The following is a 6,131-nucleotide window of genomic DNA, read 5'->3' as shown; positions in this document are numbered from 1 at the left end:
AAGAAAAAGCCCGGGACATTATCGGCGACCTTTGCACACAAGAATGAGATGAAATGACTCAAACAGGAGAAGAGGTCAATTTATGCTATTATTTATAATGTCAACATAATATGCATGAACACATGACATTTCCTATATATCATTATCCAGTAAGAACATATATCGCTCCGATGAACTGATTATCAATAGTCATTTCAACGGCAGTTAACGGAATAGAGAAATTTGATAAAAATATGGATAGATAAATAAGAAAATAAAATTGGTTATTGTGGTTGCCTTTCTTTCATGACTTCATTCTGACACTTCAATAAATATGTAGGCCTAAATATCTGTATAATGTATAGCTATCATTATTATTATATATATATGAAGAGTTTGTTTGCAAAAACCTATAAGTCCATATTGTCAAATGCATTTTGCGATTAAAGGTCAAGAAAAACAAAGAGAATATTAAGAGAATTTCTGCTTCTTTTGACCATAACTTCAAAATGTACCTTTGTAGTGACCAATGTATCATTTAAAAGGTATTATTTTGTATTTTGTGACAGTGACCGTAGGCCCTACTTCAAAATTGGACTTATCGGTTTTTTTTGCGAACAAACTCTTCATATACACAAAGAGATAATCTCGCTGATACATAACTATATTCATAAGAATTACATACCTGTGCGTGTGTGCGTTTGATTTTATAGAGTTTTGTTCATATGTTTAGACGTTTGGTTGCATACTTTGCTCTTTCTTCAACATGTCAATGTGAACTTAACTTGACCTGCTCTACATTGAGGAAACTAGTGGACTACTTTAGATAAATTATATTGACACAATCATCTTTGTCATAGAGTCATAGATAAGGTCAATAGCGTCATTGAAGTGATCGTGTCGAAGGTATTGCGGGTGTGTGCGTGAAAACACGATCATGTTGGTCGTTTTGATGATATTAAATAAAAATGCACATCATTATGGCTATTTTGTATTGTACAGGGGGTAGGTTGATAGGTTAAAGGTCAATTGTGCTAGTAACTGATCAATGGGAATCAGTGGGAAAGCTGTATGGGAGATGATTGTTCCAATTCTAGTGGAATTCATTTAAGAGTACATTTCATATCTATTGTTGTATGAAAATGATTTGCTTCAGAACGGTCTCATATTCAAGTAATGTGCACTTTAATGCCCCGTCACTGTACAGGCATACTAGCCTGGAAACATTAAACTGCACATTACTTGAATACGAGACCATTCTGAAGCAAATAATTTCACACAACAACAAACGTAATATACTCTTGAATGAATCCCACTAGAATTTGAACATTGATCCCCTAACATTCCCACTGATCTGTTACTATAGCCATTCCCTTTGAATAAAAATGATGAGTTTTGTTTGGTCAATTTAAGCATGATTTGTTGTTTTTTTTTCAGTTTATGGCAAGTTTTGGGAAATGCTATTCTCAAGGGAGTGAAGAGAGTTTGTAATAAAGCGGATATTGATTAATGCATATTTTGATCAAGTTGATCAAGATAATTTTTTTTCTTTAAAGAGTTATGCTTATATAGTATTGATAGTGTATTATATAGCGTGTGCTCTGCCCCCCCCCCCAAAAAAAGAAAGAATAAGCTATGTTAAAAAGATAGTAATTTAGCAGCACAAGTGTGTGTATGTGTGTGTGTGTGTGTGTGTATGTGTGTAATACGGCAGATATGGATTGGCTTGATTAGATTAATCAAGATAGCTTTTTCTGAGAGTTTCATGTCATTTCTCTTTTATAAACATGGTATGATTTAACAAAAAATTGTTATTTGTACTGTATGTTGGAAAAATTATTTAGCGGCAAAAGAAAGAAGAATATAGCTGCTTTGTTGTTGTTGTTGTTCATGTTAACTTCATTGTCAACATGGACCTGATATTGAATGAAACTCAAATAAAGAATATCATAAAACAAAAAATGTGTGTTGTCTGTGTGTGTGTGTGTGTGTGTGTGCATGTGTGCGTATGTGTGTTTGTGTCGTGTGTCTCATACTCTCCTGCGTTGTGTGGTCAGCTGTTTGACTGTTTCGAAACTTATAGTCAAAGTACTTGTGGGGGAAATTCATGTTTTCTTCATCTCTAATAGTACATAACGTACCAGCAACATTGATTGCCACGATCTATTACGATTGTTGTATAGGCACAGGTACAGATAGATTAATCTCCCTCCTCAAATTTCTTGTGGGGCGGAGGGGGGGGGGGGGGGGAGGAGGGGAGGAAGAGCGGAGATGCGCTCCTACCTTTTTTTTTTTAAATTTATACTCTCTATTAAAAAAAAAATCGAGTGAAAATATTCATTCTTGAAGGAGTGAATACAAAAAAGAGTGAATTTAGAGTGAAATTATAGAGTGAATTTTTTAGTGAAAAAAATGTTCATTTTCACTCGTTTTAGAGTGACCTCAGGGATCACTCCAAAATCTTCGAGTTCACTCGATTTTTTTTTAGAGAGTATGTATAAGAATACTTATAGGGTCTAATCACTTTGGGCTCCCTGCTTTCCCCCCCCCCCCCCCCCGTAAAAAAACAAAGACAAAACAAAACAAAAAAACACGAACCAAAACAAATAAAATACACGTATAAACATGTATTTGTTTGAGGGTTCTTTTGTTTTTGTTTGCTACAGTTTGTTATTGTTGTTTTGTACATGCCATCAAGCCGATGAAACCTGGGAGTGGTTTATATTTTGTTGTTGTTGTTGTTGTTGTTTGGGGGTGTTTTGTTTGTGTTTTTGGTTTTGTTTTGTACTGTTTGTTTTGTTTTGTTTTGTTTTTGTTTTGTTTTGTTTTGTTTGTTTGTTTTTGTGTTTGTTTGTTTGTTTGTTTGTTTGTTGTTTGTTGTTGTTGTTGTTGTTTTGTTTTTTTTTTTTTGGGGGGGGGGGGGGGGCTTTGCTCGCTTTTAATACCAGCTGAAGAATTCGGAAAACCGGCGGTCCAAACTTTGATGTTAGGTCTATCGTACGATTTAAAAACGTCCGTTTTAGATGAAGACTATGGAACCTAATAGGGCCTATTATATAAAAACGAGATATGAAACTCGTCACGCTGACGAGTTAGGTGATACGCTTGGGGTCATCAGGTGTCGGTCATCTGTGATCGACAAAGAAAAGAATGTGATATAGGCACCTTGAAGTTATATTGAGCGTGCATGCAAAACCGTTTCTCTAACCACTCGGCCACGGGACATCCCCGGAAATGGTAAGGCAAAAAAGAAATGTATAGATATTACAGGGGGAAAAAGTCAATGCCCACTCAACAATCGTGGCCGCGTGAACATGTATTGCATTGCTAGACGGAAAAGCGGCCTTGTAACGACTGAGGTCGCTATGCCATTTCTGGCAACTTGGGAAAAATACGTCCCGCAGACATAAAACCTATAATCGGCTGGTTTTGATACCTTGCCTTTAATCACAATTTTCAGTGTAATGACGTCATCAAATTACAAAACAATGACATCGTCTTGAAAGACAATTGTTCAAAGTACAACACCTCAGTCGTCGTCATTACATACTATGATCGGTTTGACAAAGTCAACCTGCAAAATTTGCTGCAGTCGAAGCAATGTGGTCTCCAACACACAAAAAAAGAGGGATATGGCGTGTGTGTGTGTCTGTGTGTGTGTATAGGTGCGTTTATATACGAACGTGATTTCTACATGGACGAATATGTAATACAAAATTGAAGAAAAAAAACAGTAAAGTAGCTAAGTATTTTGTTTCGTGATCTTGTGGGGTTCGAACCCGCAACCTCACGTCTCTGAGACGTCGCCTTTAACTACTCGGCCACACGTCTCGACGGGAAAATATGAGGAACGTTATGGACTTGAAAGACAGTTGTTCAATGTATAACACATTCATCGTACGTTGTCAGTTTGCTATTGACATGACAATCTATCACACGAATATGAGGCAGGCATTAGTACCTGTATGAAATTATTATAGGCATGGTTATCAAATTGCCCTAAAATTTCCTTATAGTTGCCTTATTTTTACACACAGTTATGCTATCCCTTTAAACTCGTCACAGTTTAATTAGAATCATTAACATCATACATTAGTACCATATTCAATTCCATAGCTGATAACGTTTGCTAATCAATTAAGATTAATTGTCTAGAATGTGTCATATGGCCAACCTGTATACACACGTATATATACACACACAATGCTAAATGTATGTATCAAACATCTGTAACACAACTTTGAACTAACTGTAGGAAGTATCGCTGCACTTATCATCCATACTTTTTATCACTATCTGAAACTCCACAAAAACCACTAATTGACAAATAATCATCAATACAGAAGACTGAATACCTTTTTTACAATGTATAGCTTGTTACATGTATAAATCAGCACAAAGTAACCACGACTACATTGTGTTACTGAATTGATATGAACAAATTTCATTTTATTACAATATACTATATCAGTTTGAAAGCCCAGCCTGCAAAGTTTTGCAGCAGTCGAAGTAATGCAGTCTCCAACGCAAAACAAAGGTATACTGTGTGAGTGTGTGCGTATAGGTGTGTTTACATGCAAACGTGATTTCTACATGGACGAAGGTGTGGTACTCCATTGAAGAAAAAAAGTAAAAATAAAAATTATATTCTTTCGTGCTCTTGTGAGGATCGAACCCGTACGTGTGCAACCTCACGTTTCTAAGACGACGCCTCTAACCACTCGGCCATACGTCTCGACGAGAAAATTAGAGGAACGTAAACTTATGTACGTGAAAGATGAATCAGGAATCGTTTGGTCCGCATTCCATTCTCATTTTCAGTTTTAAATTGCAAAATTGTCAACCTCATGAGGAGATTTCAAAGAATAAAATGCATGATTACTGCAGCTTATTGTCACATCTACAACATACTTAAGTTTCAAAGGAAATGAAGCAAAATCAGCTGAGATAAAGGTGCTTAAACGTTGTCAAGTCAATGCATGGTTTCTAAAAAAATCACCTCCCATAGACATAACACGTAAACTTGTACGATTTTGCATCTTTACCTTTAAACACAATTTAAAGCATGATGACGTCATCAAATTTCAAAACTATGACATGGACTTGAAAGGCAAATGTTCAAAGTACAACATATCTGAATTTGGGATAATATTTAGCTTAAACAACAGAGATACGAGCAAATGAATCTCAGAAACAGTACCTTAAAAAAATTAATTCCACTTTTTTGATTTCAGATGACGATGTGATGACGTCATAATGTTTTATGGAAATAATGATACTTGAAACGTTATGTCCAATTTATATGCTTTTGTAATATGCAATAAAAACATAGGGTAACCAGACGTTTTAAAGAGCTATGGCGAAATAAACAAAGACATGTTTTTTCACTATATTTGCACATAGACGCGCAGGCGAAATTTGAACTTTGACGCAAGTGCAATGCTTTGTTATTTGTCAGAAACGATCAGAAATCAATGGATATTGTTACTCAAAGTATCAGGAATCCAAATCAGTCAAAAAAAGTGCATTTTCATGTTACTGACGCGCTGTGCACGCGAAAACGCGCGGACGGACGCGCACGCGCAAAATCGTTTGAAACGCTTAAATTTGTCTGAAACTTCGAGATTTCCCATTGGAAAGTTGTTTTGAGCCTTTTAAAAGTTTGACGCGCGCTTACGCGTCCTAGATGACGTCCTAGGTAATTAGGATCAGAGAAAGAAAGATAGAACGTGACCTGAACTTTATGTCCACCGAAAATGATACAGAAATGACCTTTAGTTAGGTGATACGCTATCAGCGTATCACCTATTGTGATTGTCAAAATCTCTCTTTATTAGGTGATACGCTTTTTTAGGTGATACGCTTTTAGCGTATCACCTATTGTGTTTGTCAAAATCTTCCTTTCTTTCTTTTTATTCTTCTTTCTTTCTGGCACATTTTGTGTCGTGAATATCTCAACATTGACATGACGGAATAGCATGAAATTTTCAGTCAACATGTCTCATGACAATATCTAGCCACAATAAGGTTTTCATGACAGTAACGTATCTATGACGTCATCTAGGCGCCATTTTGTGATTTTCGGACATGTTACATGATCGATCATAACTTCATAACTAAAGGACATTTCCGTATCATTTTCGGTAGACATA

The sequence above is a fragment of the Diadema antillarum genome, unplaced genomic scaffold, assembly GCF_040938485.1.
Source record: "Diadema antillarum isolate AM-2024a unplaced genomic scaffold, OU_Dant_1.0 scf00000002, whole genome shotgun sequence".
NCBI classification, from domain to species: domain Eukaryota; kingdom Metazoa; phylum Echinodermata; class Echinoidea; order Diadematoida; family Diadematidae; genus Diadema; species Diadema antillarum.
The sequence above is the reverse complement of the archived record's forward strand: the minus strand, read 5'-3'. Positions refer to the sequence as shown.